Source organism: Scyliorhinus torazame, chromosome 13, assembly GCF_047496885.1.
Source record: "Scyliorhinus torazame isolate Kashiwa2021f chromosome 13, sScyTor2.1, whole genome shotgun sequence".
Classification (NCBI taxonomy): domain Eukaryota; kingdom Metazoa; phylum Chordata; class Chondrichthyes; order Carcharhiniformes; family Scyliorhinidae; genus Scyliorhinus; species Scyliorhinus torazame.
The window spans coordinates 32,640,565-32,653,109 of NC_092719.1; the positions used below are offsets into that span (position 1 = coordinate 32,640,565).

General features: G+C 43.2%; 1 protein-coding gene across 3 annotated transcripts in view; it reads right to left on the reverse strand.

The window, feature by feature from the left end:
* The window catches only part of pus7 (pseudouridine synthase 7), a 61,436-nt gene that overhangs the window by 21,514 nt on the left and 27,377 nt on the right, over positions 1-12,545 (reverse strand). The window lies entirely within an intron of this gene.

Consider the following 12,545-nt stretch of genomic DNA (forward strand, 5'->3'; position numbering starts at 1 on the left):
GATTTTCATATGAATAAGAAACAAACTAAGTTTACTAAATGTAATATTAATTATTTTAGTAGCTGAAGTGTGATAGTGAATGAAAAGGGATAAAATGTCATGGGGCTGGTTTAACTCACTTGGCTAGACAGCTGGTTTGTGATGCAGAGCAAGGCCAGCAGCGCGGGTTCAATTCCCGTACCACCTGAGGTTGCCTTCTCAAACTTGGCCCTTACCAGAGGGGAGGTGATCCTCAGGTTAAATCACCACCAGTCAACTCTCCCCTCCCCTCAAAAGGGGAAAGCAGCCGATGGTCATATGGGACTCTGGCAACTTTACTACCTACCTATAAAATGTCATGGCAAACAGGAGCTCAATTTTGTTTAACAAGGATTGTTCACTAATGTTGGTCATATTCAAAGCAAGTTTGTCCCAGAACAATACTTGTGACCAGTTAATCAACTACAACTTTTCCTACAGTCATCAAGAATTCAGTTTTCAAACACACCTGTTCTTATACATTTAACGACATTAAAGATACTATATAAATTAAAGTTGTTGTATGGAGGCAGTGTCTTCATAATTCCATCATGGGTCAGTAAGCTGTATCTCAGAGTCAGAAGATTATCCCACTTCACAATCTCAACTGGCACTCCCAAGGAATGTTGTCTTTTCAGGGGTATCATTCTTTGGTTTAAATATTAAACCAAGGTCCTGCCAACCCATTTCAATGCTTCAGGTGAATGCCAAAAGCAGGGATTTTCTCCCCAAAATCTGGACAACATTCCTCCCTCTAACACTAACACTTAAAAAAGTTTCTTATTTAATGGTTTATGGGAATTAGTTATTTAAAATAATCTTTATTGTCACAAGTAGGCTTACATTAACAATGCAATAAAGTTACTGTGAAAAGCTCCTAGTCGCCACATTCCGGCGCCTGTTCGGGTACACAGGAGAATTCAGAAAATCCAATTCACCTAACAGCACGTCTTTCGGGACTTGTGGGAGGAAAGCGGAGTGCCCGGAGGAAACCCACACAGACACGGGGAGAACGTACAGACTCTGCAAGACAGTGACCAAGCCAGGAATCGAACCTGGTACCCTGGCGCTGTGAAGCAACAGTGCTAACCACTGTGCTACCTGCCATGTATTCTATAAAACATTCCCTGCAATTTAACTGAATATAATACTACTTTTTTAAGCCATGCACATTAAATATGCAATTCCTTTTTATGAAGTACAAACTATATCTGAACATGGAACTTCATGCAATTTTCTAAACCTTTTATATGCGACCAAAAAAGATTAAACACACGCGGAAGTTAACATTTTCTCTCCGACCACTGTAAAAAAAAAAAACGCCAAGCTTACACTCAGTCTAAGCTTCATTCTTCTTCCACTAAAAATGATTTGAACTATCAGTTTAATATTTTTAATGGAATTCACTGGAGACAAAGAGAGTTAGATTTTCAACTCTCAATCCAAAAGAAATCAGTTAAGAAATTCACCAATGTACAATGCAGCTGGAGATTAATTTTCAATGAATTGTATAAACATTCTGGTCACTCAAGGTGAAGTATAGAGCTACTTTTGTGTTCCTTAATAATAGATTGTAATTCAACTCGACAGTGCGGCAAACATTCAAGTTCCAGTTCAGCGGTTTTCAAATGAGTGTTCCATGTGACAAAACAGGAGTTGTACCTTAGCAACCAAACGTTACATTAAGCCAACACACACCTAAGGACAGATAGTTCTCAGTAACATTAGACCAAAACCATACTAATGGTCAATATGGTTTAAGGATTTTGTAACACAAACAATCCGGCAAAATATATTGCAAACTTAGTCAACAGCCGTCGCTTCACAAGTTCTGTAAAATATTGATGATTATTTATGTGCAAATTGCAAGATTTCTTTTTTTTATAAAAATGGGTCAACCATATAATGTAATGCTCTTAATTAACAGCTTCAGAGAATAATCTTCAGTTTGGTAAGCTGTATATAATGGCTGACATTTCTTTTCAGTGGAATGAAACATATCTTACCTGCTGCTTTGACCTCTGTCCAACCATTGAAAAGCATAAGAAGTATAAACAGAGCATTATTTAATTTGTAGAACAATATGCTAGTGTGGGTGTATTGCAGGTGGGCCATGCAAGAGCTGCAGCTATGAATGTGCAAAATATGTGAAGTAGGGAGCTCATCAAGCAGTCCACGTAATACCGTTCAGACCCTCTCCCAAGTCAGTTTCGCAACTATTCAACTGTAAGTTCGTAATATCACTCAGATCTCGGTCTCTCACACATGCACTTTAGACGGCTACATAGTTCTGAGGCTTAATTAATTTGAACAATTTTTTCAAGAAAACGTGCAATAGTATGCAATGAGTGGAGGACAACTATTATATTCTTACAGAAAAGACTGATCAAAGATGTTAATATATAATTTCCTTGATTGTATACACAAGTAAAAGTTGTGTGGAAAATGTGGTTGGTAAGACCTGGCAAAAATGCTCAATCTGCACCACAGTTTGATCCCCATAAGAAAAATAATTATAGTATTCCCACCCCTCCTCAATAAATCTCTACATTCTTGATTGAAGGCTTTGCTGGCTTAAAAATTGTTCTAAAGATTCATGTTTTCTCTCCTTTTAGAAACTGAAAGAAATAATTTCTTCCATGAGGAGTTTGAGCCCACTTCATAAAGAACAAGCTCCCTTTGCTATCCATGTACAAGCCCAGGTGTGTTACCATTTCGAATAGAATCAGTACAGGGCACAGAAGGCGGTCATTTGTTACATCGCATCAGCGCTAGCTCTTTTGAAGATGAATCCAACTAGGCCTACTGCTTTCCCCCCAAATTTCTGCAATCTTTTCTCCTTCTAGTATTTATCCAATTCCCTGGGTGAGAATTGAATCTGCTTCCACCATCCAAATCAGGCACTCCAAATCCTAACCACCCATTGCATAGTTTTTTCCGTTATATCTGGCTTTGTTGTCAATCTTCTAAAATTTATGCGCTCTGATTATTGAGCTTTCAATCATTGGAAACTGTTTTTCTCCCTTTTCTTCTCTGCTCGAAGGACAACAGTCAATCTATCTGAAATTATCTTAGAGAGAGGTTGGCATGACCGATATCTCTCCCTGGTTCATCTTCTTCTCATCGAACACACTTGCAGCAAAAGCAACCTAATTGGTAGCATTGTTACCAGAGTTGGAACTTGAGCACAGGACCTAGGCTGACACTTGTAGTGTAGTGCCGAGGGAGAAGCATAATATCAATGTCAGTTCTCAAATTTCTGAGTTAACAAATTTAGGCCAATGTTGGCATTCCAGACTCAAAGACTGTTGGTTGGGAGCTTCCTCAGAACAGCGAATGACTGACTCAGCAAAGAGGGACTGCTGTCAACTATCATCCTAATTAGCTCAGCTGGCTGGACAGTGTGTTTGTGATGCAGAGTGAGGAAAAAAGCGTGGGTTCAATTCCCATACCGGCTGAGGTTATTCAAGCCTTCTCAATCTTGCTCCTGGCTCGAGGTGTGGTGATCTTCAGGTTAAATCACCACCAGTCAGCTCTCCCCTCAAAGGGGAAACAGCCGATGATCATCTGGGGCTACGGCGACTTCACTTTGGTCTACATTGGTTCACCAATTGAGAGAAGTGTGAGCCACATAACATTTTAATTTGTTTCCCATTCTTGTCAATTTTACAACGTGGTTCCATGTGCACCTGATTGTTCTGCCGTGCACCTCAAAGCCAGTGTTGGTAGGACACCTAACCACAGGAAGTCAGGGTCAAGCCCAATTGCTACATTATTCAACAGCAAATTCTTTGTTTAACAGGATGACTTAATGGAACATCTTGGTACTGCATGCTTGATGGTACCATGTATTTAAATGCAGTAAAATCAAAAAATGCATATAATATTTAGCCAAGTGGTTCACACCAGCCCAATTGCAAGTTACCTGGGGAGGTCAGAGGTTACCATTTTAGAAGTACAAGTCCTAGATATTTATTCCATCCCCAACCAGGGACATTGCGGCCAATCGTAATGTGCCGACTGCTGCTCCAGTTGAGAATGGCACAAGATAAAAATAACACTGCTGTTTGCCATCTTAGTAGCCCTTGCTGCAAAGAGGGATGAGGACACGTCCAGCCTGCCAAGATTCATACATGAAGAATAGCTATGTGGATGACTCCTCACATCTATTGAATCATCCCCCACAGATTAGTGTCTTCAGAAGGGAAGGCATTCAATAAAGAAACTTTCCAGAGGCATGAGCGTTTCCTTTAATCTAAAATTAGAAAAATATTTGCTTTGTTCTATGGTGAGGATTTACAAAAAAAGAGAACTAGTTAGGACTGGTTAGTGCTCGTTACTGCCACTATTATACAAGCTTGGATTATGTTATTAACAGCAAATCCTAAACCATGTTTATCAGGATGAGCGAATGGAACATCTTGGTACTACATATTTGCTGACAGCATATATTTATGTGCCGTAAAAGAAAAACACATTCGTAAAATAACCAGCCAAGTGAATCACAACACCCCAATTGCAAGTTCTAATGGCAAGTATGTTGTAAATGTGTCATGAAAGATTTGTGAAAAAATTGAAAGTAGCTTTGTTGTCTAATTACTAGATATTCAAACTTTAGTCAGATCAATTAAAGACACAATACTCTCATGACCTTTCAACACTTAATGAATGTCAAGCAGCCAGGCTCTTCCATATGCAAGGTACAATGCACATTGTGCCCAAACAATTTTTAAAATTTAAAAGGGAGCGTCAAAGCACCCATGGAGTTCTTGCAGATCTTTGAGACAATACATCAACAGTGATATGTACAGTTATTTTTTCTTTGATGTCTCTCCCTTGAAATACCTTTTTGTATTTCAATATTTTCAAAGTTATGGCAGCTACTGCTGATCATCAGATTATCCTCCACTTTGAAGATCATAGTTCATAAGATATAAGAGCAGAATTAGGCCATTTGGCCCATCAAGTCTGCTCCACCATTCGATCATGGCTGATCTCATCCTGGCCTTAACTCCACCGCTCTGCCCCTTCTCCATAACCCATTACCAATTAAAAATCTGTCTAACTCCTCCTTAAATGTACTCACTGTCCCAGCATCCACCGCACTCTGGGGTAGCGAATTCCACAGAATCACAACCCTTTGGGAGAAGTAGGTTCTCTTGAACTTACTCCAAAGCTACATGCAAACAGAAAACGTTACCGACCCACTTCGAGCTTCTTTCCACTGATAATGCTGCATGTCAGACACAGTGCTCCGGGGTACTTTTTACGAATATGGGGAGAAGGCCAATTGTCTTCAGGCTCACCAACTTAAACGGCAGGCGATCTCCCCAGATACTTGGCTTGGTCGGCAACCTAATTTCCGCTGCTCACCAGGTCAATGCGGCTTATAAATCCTATTATTATGGCCTGTATTAGTCAGAGCCCCCTGCAGACAAGACAATCATGTCCGAGTTTCTGGATAACCTGTCCATCCCAACTGTCGAGGCAGAAAGAGTTGAGAGTTGGACTTTCCGTTATGCCCCGATGTGATTTTAAAATGTATTGGGCTGATGCAGGCTGGGAAGGACTCGGGTCCAGATGGCTTTCCAATCGAAGTTCTTCGAATAGCTCGCACCTTTGTTATTAGATCCGTTTAATGACTCCCTACCCCACGGTTCATGCCTCCAAACCTCACTCAAGTCTCTAGTTCCTTGCTCCTTAAAAGGGACAAGGACCGTATAGAGTGCGGTTCATACCAACCCATCTTGCTTTTAAAAACAGATGTCAAGCTGCTTGCTAAGGCTCTGGCACTCCGGTTGGAGCCTTGCCTCCCAAATATAATTTTGGTGGATCAAGCAGGCTTTGTAAAGGCCCATCAATAATCAGCCAATATACGTCGCTTTTAAATATTATTCTTTCCCCCTCCCCTGCACCCGAGTCAGAGATGACAGTATCTCTCGACGCTGAGAAAGCTTTTGACAGGGTGGAATGGAAATAGTTACTTGAGGTTCTTGGGAGATTTGGGTTCGGCCATAAATCTGCCTCTTGGATCTGTCTGTTATCTAATACTCCCACAGCCAGTGTTCACACAAACACTTTATATTCAGATTACTTGCCCCATTTAGGCACGTTAACTTCCCTGTCTCTCCAGTACAATTTTCCGTTAGTTGGGGGTCAGGGTGGCCCCATAATTGGGCCTCACTTCACAAATTGAATTGTTCAAGTCTGATTAATTTTTAAATTTAAATTTTTTTTTTGAGTACCAATCCATTTTTTCCAATTAACCAATCCACCTACCCTGCACATCTTTGGGTTTTGGGGGCAAAACCCACGCAAACTCAGGGAGAATGTGCAAACTCTACACTGACAGTGACCCAGAGCTGGGATTGAGCCTGGGACCTCGGCACCGTGAGGCAGCAGTTCTAACTACTGCGCCACCGTGCTGCCCCAAGCCTGATTAATAATGTCAAAACAGACATAGCGTTGGAACAACCTTCCTCTATCATTGGTAGACAGGATTCAATCAATAAAAATTAACATACTCCCAAGGTTTTAATTTCTCTTTCAATGTCTCCCCATTTTCGTGTCTAAATCCTTTTTTTTTTAAAATTAAGATTAATAAATTGATACTGCTTTTATTTGGTGGGTAAGCACCCCAAAATCTGCGTTCTATTGCAGAGATAGGTGGCCAGGGGGCTTGGCCCTCCCAAATTTGTTTAATTTATTTAAAAAATATATTTACTTTAAAAAAAATTCATGATAAAGGCAATCATGCAAAAAAACTAATCAACGTTACATAATAAAAGAACGTGACCAAGCACATATTAACTCAACTCCTCCCCCCAAAAAACTAAACCCCCTAACAGCTAAGTGACTAGCTCCTTAAAAAAAAGGAAATGAATGGCTGCCATCTTAGGTAGAACCCTTCTACCAACCCTCTAATGGTGTGCTTAACCTTCTCTAAATGTCAGACAGACACCCAACCAAGCCGAGGCACTGGGCAGAGTCGGAGACCTCTACCCAAGTAGAACGCATCTCCGGGCTACCAATGAGGCGAAGATCCAAATCAACATTGAGTATCGCCGACATGGCGTTGAAGAAGGAAGCCCAAAAGTTGACCAACTTGGGTGAAGACCAGAACACAAGATTGCGGTTAGCTGACCAACCGACCCCCCCCCCCCCCCCCCCCCCCCGACCAAGAACAACGCTCACACTTGTCCTCCAACCCAGAGAAAAATTTAGGCAGATGCACTCCGTGTTATCGCAGGACGCACCTTGAATTGTATCAGACTTAACAGAGCAAAGATGTGGAGTTGACCCTGTGAAGGGCCTCACTCCATACCTCACCATCCAGAACGGGACCCAACTTACCCTTCCATTTCACCCTCACACCACTCAACGGAGCTGAGGGTATGGCCACATATGCCCGAACTGGCCCCCTCCCACCACATCTGGCCAAAGACAAGATCAACTTCAACAAGGAAGAGGGTGATGCCCAGAGAAAGGAGGGAAAAGCCTTGCACGAAAAATCACGAATCTGAAAAGACTGGAACCAGGCAGCTGGAATTTCTCTGCCAGCTTCTTTATTTTAAATATAATGTGCCCACTTTTCCCCCCCAATTCGTGTGGCCTAAAAAGAGAGTCCAAACCCACTGTTAGGAAAAGCTGATTATTGCAAATGGAGGCTAGTGAAGACCAGGGACAGAGCTTAAAATACTGACTGAACTGCTTCCAGATTCTCAGGGTGGATACCACCACTGGATTCAGGGAGAATCTTACCGGAGAGAAAGGCAGCAACAATGCAGTTACTCTCGCACCAAGCCTAGAAACCATGCAGAAGCTCACAGAATCATAGAATTTACAGTGCAGGAGGTCGTCATTCGGCTCAAGTCTGCACCGGCCCTTGGAAAGAGCACCCTACTTAAGTCCATGCCTCCACCCTATCCCCGTAACCCCGTCTAACCTTTTGGACACTAAGGGGCAATTTAGCATGGCCTATCCACCTAACCTGCACATCTTTGAACTGTGGGAGGAAACCAGAGCACCCAGAGGAAACCCACGCAGACTTTGGTGAAAGTGCAAACTCCACAGTGACCCGAGGTCGGAATTGAACTTGGATACCTGTGAGGCAACAGTGCTAACCACTGTGCCACCATACTGCCCATTTGTCCCCATATGGAACCAGGATCACCGAAACACAACAATATCTTCTGAATATTGGCTGTCCAATAGTAAACCAATAAATTGAGTAGAGCCAAGCTTCCATATTGCCTACCTCTTTGGAGAGAGAAGCCCCCAGATTACACATTTCTTTGGATCAAAGCCTCACGGATACTTGGTGTCTTACCTACCCAAATAGAAGAGGACTTTAAGTTATTGGCAAAAAAGGACTGGGGAAAAAAAATGGGGAGACATTGAAAAATAAATAAAAATCTCGGTATGTTCATTAGTCTGAACCCTGCCCGCCAAGGACAGGGGAGGCTAAAAAGTAGCAACCCATTTGGGCTATCCTCCCCGGGGTTGACTGGGAAGCATTCACTCTTGTCCAAAGGGACACCCAATGCTCCACTCCTCCCCAATTTATTCCCCTCCACTTAACAGAGGACCATAGCGCTATAACAAATGGTTCTATTGCCGAAGCAAACAGTAGTGGAGGCGGTGGACACCCATCTTGTGCCTCTATTAAACGGGATGTAGCCAGACTTCAGAGCATTCGTACGAACATTAGCAGTGGGGGCCCTATACAGCAATCAAATCCAGGAGATAAACTGGTGTCCAAATTCAAACCTCCCAAGAATCTCAAACAGATATTCCCACTCCACTCTATCCACTCCACTCTTTCGGCATCTAGGGAAATAATCACCTCTAGTTCGGGCACTGATAAATTAGAATTTTCTTTGATTTATTCATGGTTTTGAGTTCTAATGGAATGCATGGATGAAAAGGTGAAATGATATGAAAGGTCATGACTGTGAAAACAGTCATTGTTTCAACTATTAACTTTGGTGTCATGTCTGTAGAAGTATAGACATTGTTTCAGTGAATGTCTCATATAATGAATTGACTACAGTATAACGTATCAGTGAATGTTTCATACAATGAAAAGAATATTGTATTCTGTGCACTTAGTAATAAAAATGTATCGATTAATTAGTTACATCAAGGTCTGTGGTCAGCAGTGGAGTGAGAAACTTATTCTCTTGAGTCTGCCCTGAACTAACCTTGATTGACATCCGTCAATCTTAAGTAATGGCCAATGTTTAATTAATAAATCATTCTCTTAAGTAACAGACATCCACTTGAACAAATCAGGAGGTTTCAGCTAAGAATTAGAAGTCAATGAGAAGGAATGAGGGATTAGACTGTAGATATGGATTCTCTTAAAAGTAAGACCTTGTCGGCGAAGTTTTGTTTTGAAATTATGCCTTCCTGAATTCTTGAACCATCTATCGATTTATTTGTGTTTAAAAAGTGATTTCTTTATACTTCTTTATGCTTTTATGTTTAATGCTTTTTGCTATGTTTTGACCAGTTTATGTATTATTTGATCTAAGTTTTGATTCAGTTCTTTTGCAAAAGTATTAAAGTGAATAATTAGCAATACCATATTTCGATATCTCCAATCAACCGGACACTCGACTCTTATTCGAAGAAAGTAAAACAAGAGTCCCAACAGACACGGGTGGGGGGGGGTGAGAGGAGGACAACGTTTAGCAGGCGACGTATTGGCCGACCCTCAACGAAGCCTGCCGATCCTCCGAGATCACCTTTGTGAGGCAAGGCTCCAGCAGTGCCAACACTTTGGCAAGTAACTTAACCTCACTGAAGAATGATATAGGTCCATTTGACTCACATTGTTGGGTCTTTATCTCTTTGATTCTCACGAAAGAGGGTAGAGGAAAATGAACCAGTGAACATATCTATTATTAAACGCATCAACTGCTCCGCAAACTTCTCATACAATTCAATGGGGAAGGCATCTGGGCCAGGGGCTTTACCAGTCTGCGTCAACCCAATGCATTACACGATTTCCTCTGGGTCCAATGGGGATTCCAATTCTTCGCTCCTTTCCCCTTCCACAGCTAAGATGGACAAGCTGTCCAAAACGTCAGTCATGACTGATCCCTCAGCTAGGGTTCTGATTAACACAGAGTCCGATAGAACAATTCAGAAGCTGCATTAACCAGAGGAGGCGCGGAAACCAGGCTGCCGCCCGAGCCACGTACTTGTACGTTCTCCGGAAAGCCGCCTGTCGCTTCAGCTGGTGAGCCAAGAGGGCAATGGCCTTCTCCCCATATTCATAAAACATACCCTCTGAGTGTCGGAGCTGGCCCACCACTGTCAGTTGACAATAGCTCGAATTGTGTCTGCAGCTTTTTCCTACTTGCCAACAGCTCTGGGGTTGGGGCGAGTACTGGTGGTCTACCTGCAGAATGGAGGCCACCGGCCTCTGCTGCTCCACCCTCTATGTCTTCACCATATACACTTTGTAGGAGATAATCTCCCCCAAGGCCCACCTTAAGGGACCAACAGGGAAGGAGGCGGGATTGACTCACTTTTATTAAATTTTATATTTTTCCCAATGGAGGTGGACATGTGTTTACAAAATTTCTTGTCTGCTAATAATGTCATGTCCAACCTCCATGGCGGTCGCTGGGAGGGACGTGACTCTAGTGCCAGATCAAAGGGGCACAAAGTCCGAAATCACAATCGATGAATTACCAGCTGCCACGACAGAAGGGAGGAAAGACTTATCCACCATATAATTGATCTACGAGTATACCTGATGCACATAAGAAAAAATGATCTTTTATCACCTTTGTGCAAAAGAATGACAAGAATCTTGTCCCACCCAGCCCTTCCACAGCCTTGTCTGGTCTCGTATCCACAAATGAGTATTGCAAAAACACCACGCCGAAATCTAAACACTTCAGGTGAGCAAAAACCCGCTACCTTTTCACTGGGCCATTCGACCCCCCTAACGTTCCAGGTAACCGAACGTATGGGGGGTCCCCCACCCCTCCTCAATCCAGAGTCAGCCATTTCCACCAAGAGAGATTACCCCACAAATACGTAAGGTACAGCAACCAGCCCACCCAAGGTGGCCGCAAAACCAAATCACAAGACTAAACAAAGAAAAATCTGCAGGCACCATCAGTAAATTGCTCCCCACCCCCCCCCCCCACTTCTTTGCCAGCTCCGCTCCCACATCTTGGTAAACCCTGATGACGTGACATTCCCATTTGAAGACATGATGCTCCCTCGCCCATCTCAGAATCCGCTCACTCTGTTTGAAACCATGGAACCACTATTACCGCATGTGGTGGATCCTCAGGACGAGGCCTCTACCGGAGCGTAGGGTGGGCTTGGTCCAACTCAGGAGGGGACATGAACCCACCCTCCCCCACCATCTTCCCGAACATCTCTGCAAATTAATCCGTGGGCGTGGGGACTTCCATCCCCTCTGGCAACCCCACAATTCGAACGTTTGCCTCCTGGGCCGATACTTTGGGCTTCAGCGATTTATTTGCTTTGGCCACCAGAGACAACTCCGATTCCGGGGGAAATCCGATCACTATGTCTCGACAAGGCCACTTCCATGTCTTTTATCATGGCTCTATGGGCTTTCATGGTTTTGTTGGTCTTCTCCACAGCCACTCGGATGGGGGCCAAGGCCTCCTCCATCGATTGCTGGAGGTCCTCCGACACAGTTATCAAATTCTTTCAACAAGGTATTTGAAAGCACCTCGGCCGTTAGTGGAGTGGCCGGAGCCCCAGAGGCTGCCTCCGCCATTTTATCTGCCGATGAGCTCCGAGAGGCCTCCTGAAATTCCATCAATGAACTTCTACGGTCTGCCCTTTTCCCCGGGCTTTCTGGGCATTTCATCTATATAGAATCCTTATCCCGTTAATTATGTGGTATTTAAAAAGAAAATACTCCCTGAAACCAGGAGAAACGGTGCAGAGATACCGCGTGCATGTCTTCCCCTTCAAACTTATTGTTTTATTTCTGAGCTGTTAATATCCAAAATAATCATACTGTGGAACAGCAGTCCCGATTCAATCCAAGGCCAAATGGAAGCTCACTCTTGCACCACATCCACTCTCCTTGCTATAGGCACTGCAGTTTTCTCCCGCTAGAGTCTCCTCGAATGCAATGGTGGTCGACACGCTTAGAATTTTTATTTTTTTTTATTTTATTTTAATAAGTTTAGAGTACCCAATTCATTTTTTCCAATTAAGGGGCAATTTGGCGTGGGCAATCCACCTAGCTTGCACATGTTTGGGTTGTGGGGGCGAACCCCACGCAAACACGGAGAATGTGCAAACACCACACGGACAGTGATCCAGAGCCGGGATTGAACCTGGGACCTCGGCGCCGTGGGGCAACAGGGCTAACCCACTGCGCCACCGTGCTGCCCATCTGAAAGCAGTTTTGAAAACATTTTAAACTCCTTTCCCAGTCTTCACTAGCCCCGATTTGTAACCATCACCGTTTGTACTTTCTGGGCTGGAACATTTAACTCCTGCAAATTGAGCACTTG